A 12,244-nucleotide genomic window follows, 5' to 3' on the forward strand; every position below is an offset into this window, starting at 1 on the left:
TATTTGCAATGTGAATTCAATGCTGTAAATGACAGGTGTTTTTCCAGATTTGTAATTTAATCAGTTCTCATTGATTTGTATATAAATCTGTTCTCATTGGCTTTTTCTTTTTATTGCACGATTAATTTTTCTATTTCAAAATTTTCTACGGAAATACACGTTTTAGAGTATAAAAAAAAAGGAAAAAAGTGGCACAATTGATTGTGTTTGTCAGTCTGGGCTATAAATTGTGGGTGATCACATTATTTAAAAAGCGGAAATTAGCAAAATCTATTGTTTTATTTATTCAAATTAGATATTTGATTTAGGCGCCACCGTGGCAGTAAATTTTACTTTAAAGATGGTTTCCACGCTTTCTTTACATGGGAAAAAATTATTATACTGTTCTAATATTTATTAGTATCAAATGTCATTTCTAAAGTACCTTTTTTGAGTTTTCTTTGTTGCCAAAAAGTATTAAAATGGCGTACAACTACCTATTATTATTACATGGTCAAACCATAGTCGTTTACAAGAAAAAAAATACCACTGTTCTCAAGAGAGTTCCTCTTTTTTTTCAACTAGAATTATATTTCGGACAGGAAGACATAAAAACTATTCTGTATGTTCCTATATCTTTGTTGAACAGGAAGTTTATGAGGCGTGCAGAGAAATTATGGCCTAGCTCCAATCTAGTGTACTGTTGTAAAAGAAGCTTCTTGCCAAAATCCTAACAACTAAGAATTCTCTCCGATCTTCTAGAGTTGTTTTTATCGTCTTACTAACTTAGTTCTAAACACTTTTACTACAGTTCTGAAGGTTTCCTTGAAAAGATGTTAATCATCTTTTCCGTCGATTCATTAATGATAAAAGTTACTTTTTAGGATGCCAAAGGATGTTATAGGCTAAACTGTTATTGAAATCGATTTAAGAGTTTTCTTTATCTATTTCTTTTATCGAAATATTCTGCAAAACATACCTAATTTTGTAGTTGCAGTAAAAAGTAGGTCTTAATGAAAAAAGAAGGAAAGAGAACAATTTGTTTTTTCAACCATTTTTTTTTCCTACTACGGAAGCACTGGAAAGGCCTAATTTCCGGTTAAGACAGTTTTCAAAAAAATTTAATAATCGCCACACTACCTTTTATAATTATTAAGAAAATGATATAGAAAAATATGTTACCATGGCGACCAGTATAAATAACCATCGCGAATTGACTCTGAACTTAGATCTGGAATAGACTGCAGCTTCTGTGATCTTTTACTGACCATAAATCATCAACATCCAGCTGCAAGGTAAAGAGAAAAACAGGTGTCAGTGCCGGTCGCGAATAATTTGATTCGCGTATACCAAGTAATATTATCTCTTTGGAGCGTGGAAGTGTCTGCCTAGATCTTGAGATCTTGTTCCTTTAGAGAGGAACTACGGATACTGATGTTGAGGTAGAGCTTAAAGAGGCAGTCATTGCGCAGTAAAGAACTGGTTTTTACTCGCAGGCCGCGAAGCGCAGATAATATTAATGAATAATAATTACAATAATAATGAAGATGATTAAAATTAGTAAATTTAGTCGTATATTAATTAGTAACCCAGATAATTAAAGCACTAAGCTCCAGAATAATCAGATTTCCACGATACAGCCGCGCATAGATCCCTTTAATAAATAATTTATTCCAGGAAAATGTGTAACATAATATGAAATCAAGTTAAAGTCAGAAGATGAGTGAGAAAAGTGTAGTCTATGAGGAAGTTTCTATTTATTGTTAAAGAACAGCTGACTTAGGAAAATTTCATGGTAACAGCTGGTAATAAGCTAACTTTACGGCGCATGCTCGTCTTATACGTACTTTTAAAACCTTACTTAGTTTGCATTAGCATCTTCTCCTTCAGAAGTGAACTAAAATGGTTTTTTTTTCAGCGGAAAAGTTGCAAATACAAGTTCCCTGCTTACAATAAATCAGCATAGCAAATTAAAGGAAATCAAGGAGCCATTTTCGAAAGAAAACTTGAAAAAGAAAAATCTTTTCAATTAATATTAATTTTTATTTTGACTGTATTTAAGAACCACTTATGCTTTCTCAGTGAAAACCCCAAAAATAGTCCTTCTGGCCTGGAATCAGAAGAAAAAAAAAAAATCTTTATGATTTATTTACTTTTTCTTAAAAGCGGTTCTTGAAAATAAATATTTATATGTTTCTAGTGTGCCGGAAGTGACAGAAAAAAAGAGTTTGGTCAAGAGTTTGAGAAGTGGATGAACCAAATGGTCCATTAGCGAGTTGGAAGGGTGGCTATTGAGCCACTTGAAAACTCCATTTCCAACTTAGTGGTGGCTGGTTTCCTAACTCATAACTGTTTAGCCAACGGCTCATAAACCGTCCTCTCATCTCTTTTGTATCCGTTATTAAAAATAAACCTCTACAGCCTCCTGCTGTATAACGGCACCCCAACAGCCAATCAACTTTTATGGCCTACTTTCCCAATTTTTCCGAGGTGATAATTTTAATAGCCACTGCAATCTAAACTGAAGGTGCGTATGAAGAGCGTTGCTTTAAGGAATACAAATTCCTTGGGGAGCTCTTTCATATTTTTAATTATTTATTTATTCTAATAGGGTATTCTGCACTGGACCAAATAGTTCTGTAATGTTCCCCATTAGTGACAGGTGGAATCACTCACCCTTCAGCACTCCAGGTAATTAAAGAACTAATCCAAGTTCTCTGGAGAAGTTTCATGAAGAGAAATGGGTGCCGGAAGTTAGGAATTACCTCTCCCTGGGGCCAACTTAACCCACCACTCCCATAAATATCCGACCAAGAGGATTTTAGTAGAGCATACATATTCCAACACATTGTAATTCCCAGGCTCTACCAGGGAAGCCCCTGATAGAGCCTGGGAGTCGGTAATAAGGAATAAGAAATCTCCTCCAAGCACCAACTTTCCAAAAGAAGAAGTTGGGAGCTTTCTAGGAAGGGTATAAAGCCTCCAATTCTCAAAAGGTTCTCTCAGGAATCGGAGAGTCTGCAGATTAGGATAACCACTCGCTTGGGAACAAAACATTCCTCCCTTCCCAAGAGATGGCGGCTTTCTCCACAGGCTCTCTGAGGAAGGGACACTACTCTTTTAAGCTAGCATTAGTAAAAAAAAAAGGTTACTTACTCTGTCGGGTGCCTAGTTCTTTGGGGGCTCCGTTTTCGACGCAGACAACCACCCTTCGGCATACGTTGATGAACATGGGATTAGACTGAGCTAGAGGGCAAGCTTCTTTACTTGATCTTGTTTTTTTTTAAGATTCACCTTTTGACTCCAACGAAAGAAATTTTTTTTTAGCCCAAATGTTTTTTTTTTAAAGAAAACAATATTAATTGCGTTAAGAGTAAGTCGAGTGAATGTTCACAGCAAATTTTTAAAAAATATCCTGGGAATTTAAAAAAAAATACATGTTTATTGTAAAAAGTCATTTATCTCAAATTCTCTCGCAATACTTCCGGTTACTACGAGTGGGAAGAAGTAATGTATTCGTTACTATATCCGGTAGTAAGTATAAATTCATAAATACATTACCGCCGACTTCAAGATACTTGAATAACTTACTTCAAGTTAGTCGGCCGAGTCTAACTGTAGCACTTCCTTTATAAAGCACTTAAAAAGATCAAAGTATGAACCTCCAACCTACACCTCCACGCCCAGTCAGACATCCGGTTGCGAAAGTATCTACTTTCCATATATTTATTTCCACATTCTCGCTCTCTTTTTTTATCATATTTATATTACATCTCGCTTTCATAATTTACACATCTTACTTATCGAAGTAAGACGTGTTTTTTTTACTTTTACAAAATGCCCTTACTGGAGGTAAATTACAGCCAACTTAGTACATAAATTTAAGTCCATTGAATTGCCAAGCAGTTTTCCTCTAATGAGCGTCTAGTTTTTGTTACTGACCAACAGTACTTAAAAAGGGACTTAGTGCTTTAGAGTGTGGCAATTTATTCTCTTCTCTAATGTGGTCATTGGCGTGACTGATTATTGGAAGGGGGCCTGCCCGCAACATTTTTTTAAGAGCAGATCTCATAAAAAAGTAATTAAAATGTTTCATCTTGTGGGTTTTGGTATATTGGATACTTTTGGTTAAATCCAACGTTATAATTTAGCTCATTCTTAAAAATCATGTAATTTTTTTTGCCAAATTTTTAAGCTCCTTAATTCACAAATGCAGATCCTAATGAAGGAAATTTTGTAGTTTGAATTTGATGATAAAATCATTATCGATCAATATTCAATTTGGTTTACATTCAAACTCACATCGATGGAATAGAAAAGTATAACGCTTGGCGTATTTCCTCTATCACAGGAAGTGAGTGTAAACCTCGCTTGGACCAAAATCTTGGAGACGGACGTTCATGGGTTTATAAATATTTAATGGCTCACAGTAAACTCAGTTTGCTTTATCTGTACTGTTTATTTATTACCGGTTATGCTGTTTCCCACATCCGTTTCTTAAAAGGATTTTGCTGAGTAGAGGTTACACATGCGCAGTTTCATTTTAATCATTTCTAAATAATAAATAGTTTTAATTTTAGTACTTAATGTATCCATGAATTTAAACTACTTTTTTGAAATTCAGATTTTGGAAAAAATAAATTAGTTGTAAAAAAATGTTTAAGAGATATTTATTTCGCTTTGATATTGAAATCTGTTCAGTTTTATTTGTCGTTCCAAAAAGAAAGGTATTTTACTGTCAACAATATATTGGCAAAATGCCCGCACATGGATTCAATTCTGGAGGGAGACTAAACGAGTGGATATTTGGGATATTGCAGAGATATTCATGCAGTACCTTCACAGCAGTAATTGGTGTATTGCGGAATTATTTACTAAGGATATTCACCTTCAGATTATAGTCTTAATAAAAATCCGTCCCTATGATGTGGGAGCCCTCTTACTGGAACCTCTGGATCTACCTCTATGATCTAGCAAGAAATGATTCCTTCAATCCCATGAGCCTCTTCAAATTTCATTCTGACCCTGACGAAGGCCTGGCTTACGGTCATTTACTGTCACGGATAACAAGCAATCCTAAATATTTTTTAAGTTGTTGGCTCGTCATAATAATGTATGCCTAGATTTACATGAACGGAAAGAATTCCAGACCATAGCAAATATTACTTTTTAACCCTTTAAAAATAAAAACTTAATATTGAAAATTAAAAATCTTTCGTCTGCAGTTTTTCTTAAAGCAGAATAAAAAAAAAATCTAGTATTTCAATGGTGTTTCTTAACAATTTATTGGAGAAAATAAATTGGGAGCAAAAAGAAAGAAAAGGGTTTATAATAAGGGTACTAAAGGAGAACTCTTAACAAGATGTTTGCAAACAAGAAGACACTATTTGTATGTTAGTGTGGGTGTGTGGTGCTTAACCTGGAACACTGGAAGCTGGGTACAGGAAGGTAGCTTGAAGCTTCTTCACAAGTGTATAAAAGCACACCTCTCTCTTGTACGCTTCGTCTTGCAAGTTTTCATTCTAACAGAACATAACAATTTACTTTCACGCGATCTCCCTCCCTCCTTTCCGACGGCAGTTTTCATCCTACTAATTATCCAGTTTCCCTTCAGAGCTTTAATATTTCATTACAAAAAGGTTGATCATAACACTATAAAATAACCTTACATTGTCCTGAAATACTGCAGCATTTGCTGGTAAAGACCAAGCTCACTGGCACCAATAAAGGGATGGCACCATATAGAAAAATTTTAGGGACTCCTGAAGGGGTCTTTGATCCTGGGAATTCCTTAAAGTTATCCAGGAAATGAAGAAAATATTGAAGGTGTACAATGACATATTTTGGCCACTTTTATCAAGGTGTTTCTCCATTCTAAAACAACAATATGTTGATTCAGTTTCATGATTTTTTTTTTGTGGAAGCAAAAAAAAAATACGTTCATATTAAAGAAAAAGAAAAGCTACTGAAAGCGTATAAAAAGACGAGATTTTTTACTTACTTACTTTTTGTAAGAGAAGGTAAAGAAAAGATTCATAATTGTAATAAATTTCGCTTCCCCATCTCTCCATAAAAATAAACAAGAAAAGCATATGTGGAAGTATAAAAGAAAAGATAAGAAAAAATAGAAGTAAATAAGTAAAAGTCAAACAAGATGTCGCACAAGAGTACTGTATGCCAAATAATTCCAGGCCACCAACTATGTACAGTTCACGATTGTGTGCTATAATATATGCAACCGAAAATAAAAGAAGCAGAACGAAGTGGAGAGAGAGAGAGAGAGAATAGCAAAGTTCCCAGTCAAGAAATGGAGACCTGGAAGAGATAGAAGGCCTTGCCAGCATTAAAGTAAGCAAAGAAGATCTACACGTCCTTAGATTCTAAGTTGGGTTGCTGTTCTGCTGCGCTCCAGGAATAAACAAATAAATGTGCCCTCACTTTATCTCTTCCAAGTTCTCTATCTGGAATCTTCTCCAGTTTTCCAGTCTCTGGAACAAAAAAAAGATAAAGACAATCTTCTAGTTCATGAAAAATGTTTGCTGTCCCAGTTCCTTGCTGTTTAAATATACAATAGATGGACGGGAAATTTAATGGTATTTGGTAATCTGGTGAGTACGCGACTTTTTGTACTCTTACTTTAATACAATGTGTGGTTTTCCTGTAGACTTTTCTATTTTAAGATTTCAAAGGTCATGTTCTTTTCGAGGTCCCCTGGGTTCGATGAGGTAGTTTTACACAAATTGGTCTCGTTGACATTAGAAACACCTTTTTTTTTACAATAGATATTGTAAACCTTAAACTTCCATAGTCGAATGATTCCTCTTCCAAAAAGGAAATAACTACAAATTTACTTTCTCTTAGATCTGGAAAATATAAAATTAGTTTGTGAGAAAAGCTATTTAAAGTGTAGTTTAGTAAAGCTATCTTATTAAACTTTGAATTCAGCTTATGAATAACTTTGCATTATGAATAACTTGGTATTAAATGAGACGTGTTTACATTCGTCAATGCAAACTTGATGGCGTTTGACAGTTTACAAAGCGAAAATTAATGAAAGTTTTAGACAGTTAATACACTCAAATGCGAAAGCAAAAACTATCCTTAAAGTTGTGTCTAATATCCTCCAGATATTTATGACTTCCTTGTGTAAACAGAAACTTGAAGAAAGTGTCACATTTTTTTTCTGGATTAAATAATTCAAGTGTTTATTTTGTCCATGGACTTTATCTTATTTAAATCTCTAGACGATGTTCTTTTAGACTGGATGTCACGACATGTTGTTATTTCGGGTAACGACGAGATGGAAGAGACCAAATTAGGCGACAATCTCTCGCTCTCTCTCTCTCTCTCTCTCTCTCTCTCCTTTATTGATCCCAAAATTGCTAAGGGCCTATCTCTGAAATCATGCTAATCATGTGTCTAGCATCCGTAGATTTCACTGGCCTCCATCCTGAAGGATAAGCTCAGTTTGTTATCGGCAATTTAAAATTTGCTCTGATTGTAGATCTCCTCTGGGCTATTTATTAAGAAGATTCTGTATGCTTTAATGGCTCTTAGATTCTGGACCCCATGACGGAGGCATTGTGATACGTCCTTAATCATTCAATTACATTAATTGTTTGTACCAGATTCAAAATTCTATATTAACGTTGTTTATTTTATTATTTTTCAGAAAAGAGATGTAAACTCTCAATTGAGAGGCTGAATTTTCCATTGGTCATTCTCATTGAAGTGAAAAGGTAAGCGGTCAAATTTACTCTGCAAAATTGTTAAAATTATATTATCTCTCAATTAATTTGCAGTAAAAATTGTTCAAGGCTTATAGTTTGTTCGTACTGCATGCTTTCCGTTTTGGAGTTATGCTAATCACACACACACACGATCCCATATTTCCTGTTGTAACGTACCGTAAGAGGAAGTTACCAAATATTCTGTTTTAAAGAAAATAAAATATTATTCAACTTTAACCAGCAATTTCTATAATGCCTAATGAACTCATTAAGAAGTGAATTTTCGTTGTCCTTGCGGCCTAATTGATTAGAACTATTATCTTTATTTCAACAGTACTATCTGCCATTTCAAAAAGTTTTAATTACAAAAAAAAATATATACAGGGTGTCCCAAGCTATATGGATAACGACTTTTTCTCGGAAACTAAGATAGCTAGAAAAAAACTAAAAAATACGAGTTCCCTTAGTTTTTTGATAGGAATCCAAATTTACTTTGTATTTTTTTTTTCGGTGCTTCCAGAAGCGAGATACAGACACCAACTTCATTTTTTCAAATGGGGAGGTGGGGTTTTTATTTCAGAAATAGATTCCTCTATTTTTTTTAAAGAAAAATTTACTTGAACGGTTTTTTTTCTGTGAGCGATATTTTAGAAGTTATGAATGAAAACATGATTCTTATAAGAAATTTCAAAATGATAATATTATAACGGTTTTTTTGATTGAATAAGAAGAAAAGTACTATTTTATTATAAATTTTACTCCTCATTAATATTACAGATCTTGCTCGAACTGGCCTCCACCATTAGAGATGCATAGACATGCTCTTTCCTGCCAATTGTCCCTTACTGCCAAAGAAATAGATTCGGCTTTAACCGACTTACAGGTATCTATTATTCTCTGCTTTAGTTGCAGATGCCATCCCGGCTTGATTCTGATACATCTAGATTTAGAAATGCTTTTAGATAAGCAGAAATAAGAAAAGAAAGAAAAAAGTTATGAATAATCACCTTGTTTTTCAGGTATCCCCAAAGGAAATAGTCCGTAGGTGTCAAATCCGGTGAACGAGGTGGCCACTGAATAGCCCCCGTGATGGATATAACACCATCAGGCATGTAAAGAGATATCTCGATAGGCAATTTGATGGGCGTGTTATATCGACATGGGGGGCGATTCAATGGCCACCTCTCTCACCGGATTTGACACCTATGGACTATTTCCTTTAGGGATACCTGAAAAACAAGGTGATCATTCATAACTTTTTTCTTTCTTTCCTTATTTCTGCTTATCTAAAAGCATTTCTAAATCTAGGTGCATCAGAATCAAGCCAGGATTGCATCTGTAGATGAACTAAAGCAGAGAATAATAGATAGCTGTAACTCGGTTAAATTCGAATCTACTTCTTTGGCAGTAAGGGACAATTGGCAGGAAAGAGCATGTCTATGCATCTCTAATGGTGGAGGCCAGTTCGAGCAAGATCTGTAATATTAATGTGGAGTAAAATTTATAATAAAATAGTACTTTCTTCTTATTCGATCAAAAAACCGTTATAATATTATCATTTTGACATTTCTTATAAGAATCATGTTTTCATTCATAACTTGTAAAATATCGCTCACAGAAAAAAAAACCGTTTAAGTAAATTATTCTTTAAAAAAATAGAGGAATCCATTTCTGAAATAAAAACCGCACCTTCCCATTTGAAAAAATGAAGTTGGTGCCTGTATCTCGCTTCTGGAAGCACCGAACAAAATTTGCAAAGTAAATTTGGATTCCTAACAAAAAACTAAGGGAACACGTATTTTTTAATTTTTTTCTAGCTATCTTAGTTTCCGAGAAAAAGTCGTTATCCATATAGCTTGGGACACCCTGTATTGTATATTCCTACTGGTATGTAGTGTATACCCAAGAATTGTTTTGCCCCATCATTAACAGTAAGTAAGCAATAGCGGACCGTACATTGTACGGAAATAGCACATTAGAGGGAAGTCTATCTGCACCCTCTCTCAGAAGTGCCTTTAATCACTTTTTTCAAATGTTTAATATCTTCTGTGAGGTTATTCTTGGAAACACTGATCAAGGGCGACTGTTAGAGTAGTAAGAGAAGTAGAAGGAAGAAATATAGAACACATCGGCTTTTTCGAACGTTTCTAATTGGCTGCTAAAGTATGAATGAATTGTTGGGTGCATACTGATTAGTCGTTTAATCAACACCTTTAAACTTGAACTTTTGCTAAAGGAGATTTATGAAAATAAACTATGGGAGCCATATTGTATTACATTTACCAGCAGAAGTGACCATACACTTTAATGGTAGAATTGCGCCGTCCTGTACTAGTCTGCCCTTAAGAGGAGACAGACGGCTTTTAGCTGGAGAATAATAGGAAAGTATCTTTAGCAGAGCCATTCTTCTTTATTTTGCTTTCTGCTACTTATTTTTGCTTTTAGTTGTTCTATTATATAAAACAGCAGCTTTCTTAATAAATTGCTAAAGCGGAAACGAAAAGTAATTGCTTCCGCTAATGGACAGTGCTAGCGTTTTTTTCTTTTGTTTTATTCATATAACCTCACTTTATTCTTAACATTCTATTTGAAATTAATGTGAAATGAGAGAGCATAAGAAAAAAATAATTGATTTCTAGTTTCTAAAGAGTTTCTTTAAACCATGAACACACATTGTACGGACGGTGTTCTACAACAGGTTCGAGGACTGTTCTGCTTCGTCACCATCAGCCATAGAAGCTTATTGTATCATCTGCCTTAATCTCTCGTTGGGAAAGCCCAATATCTTACCTATATTAGTCTTTTTTGCGACTAGATCTCATACAGTAACCATGTACTTCCAACACAATTAAACAGGATGTGGGAAGCTGTTTCCTCAAATTAATTTGTTCCAGAAGATAAAAAAAGAAAAAAGAAACATAATCCTTGAAGTTAACCAATTTTCTTGGAATTTAGGATTCCAGGTCCTTTGACATTATTAGACTAATGAAGACGTACATTGATCTAAAAATAGCGCTTTAGACGTTGCCCATGGTTGCAATTTTCCGAGAAAAAAAAAAAAATTCTGATAAAACCATGATAAGTTTAAAGAATGCTGTGGGAAATATGTTCAAAAAAACCGTGGAAAGCTGGAAAAAATCATGTTGTAAGATCCAAAACGAAAGACCCACTTTGAGCGTTTTCGCCACTTCCTGTTTTTGAGCTATCCTGTTCGCATACACATACTTTGGGGGGTCTAAGTTTTTTTTTTGGGGGGGAGAGGTTCTCATTCAGGGGACTTAGGAGAAAGTAACTCTTTCAAATAGGATTTGAATTGGGAATGGAACTATTGGTAAAATTTTCTTGCCAAGATACACTATTTTTAGAATTACAAGAAAATATAATAATTCAATAAAAGGAAAATTCTATACTACAATCAACGGTATACTTTCCAACAAAAGAAAAACTTGGATATTCCCGGATGACGTTTGTCCCACTAGGCCAGCATCCAAGGAAGTTTGTTGCGTTCTTGATTTCAAAGAGAGGAGAGGATATGTGACGTGAATAGAATTGGACCCCAAAATAAACCCATCATATTATACAAACCCATATACTCTACTGAATGGGTATAATATTGTGCAGGATGTAACCTGTTTGCTGGACACGAATAGGAACATTTCATCGCTCTACTGTTCAACCCCTATAAACCCGTTTTCAACACCCTACACACATTTCCCATATCGTGCCTCTCCATTATATGTAAATACATCTTTGTCCAATACATTTTTCAAAATAAAACCCCATCTTGAAATCCATTTTCTCTGGAACCGTCTAATAATTAAAAGAATTTTCTCAAAAGTACACTGGTTTCTGTTTAGAAAAAAATTATTTATCAAATTATTTTGAATTTTAAATATTTAGAAATGAATGTAAACAAATAATTACAATTAGGTTAATAGTTTCTATTTTGTGAGCATTATTCTAACTTACGTGGCATGTATTATAAGAACTATGCTAATAAAACACTATTTTGTCCAACTATTTACTACAGTTATCTCGCTGCGGTGTCCGAGCGGTTAAGGAGTTGGACTTGAAATCCAATGGGTTTTACCCGCACAGGTTCGAATCCTGTCCGCAGCGATTACTTTTTTTTTAATCATTATTTTTGGATACTTTTCAGGAAGAAGCTCGTAAAATAGACGAAACTGAATCTTCCGAGTTTTTTAGATAACCTTCTCCGTAACAATAAGGATGGTGTGTGTCTTCTTCATAGCTTTATTCCGCGTTTTTTATTGTCCATCGTTTTTATTTTTGCAAAAATTGTTTTATTTTTCACATTTCATTCACATATTTTTTGGAAATCAAAATAAAATAAGTATTTCCAGTGGAAATACGATTTCATAAAATGTGTTTCCACAATCTTAAATACGTCCTCAACAATAGTACATTAATCAACTCAAATAATATCGATTAATGAAGAATTAATGCTAGACACCCATTTTCGATTTATTATTATTTTAGAGATAACTACATTCATTTTATCTCTTTGCTCTAAA

General features: G+C 34.2%; 1 protein-coding gene and 1 non-coding gene across 8 annotated transcripts in view; both read left to right on the plus strand.

Moving 5' to 3' along the window:
- The window catches only part of LOC141461085 (uncharacterized), a 159,139-nt gene that overhangs the window by 91,155 nt on the left and 55,740 nt on the right, over positions 1–12,244 (plus strand). For 5 of the 7 annotated variants that reach the window (XM_074141767.1, XM_074141766.1, XM_074141772.1 and 2 more), the window contains one exon: positions 7,652–7,718. The exons of the other annotated variants lie outside the window; for them this stretch is intronic. The gene's annotated coding sequence lies outside the window, so the exon portion shown is untranslated. The remainder of the gene's footprint in view (positions 1–7,651; positions 7,719–12,244) is intronic. 7 annotated transcript variants of the gene reach the window in all.
- TRNAS-UGA (transfer RNA serine (anticodon UGA)) lies at positions 11,747–11,828 on the plus strand. The gene has a single exon. It is a non-coding gene; the product is annotated as a tRNA-Ser (tRNA).

The sequence above is a fragment of the Rhodnius prolixus genome, unplaced genomic scaffold (genome assembly GCF_049639745.1).
Source record: "Rhodnius prolixus isolate KJV_2025 unplaced genomic scaffold, Rpr scaffold_6, whole genome shotgun sequence".
Taxonomy (NCBI): Eukaryota; Metazoa; Arthropoda; class Insecta; order Hemiptera; family Reduviidae; genus Rhodnius; species Rhodnius prolixus.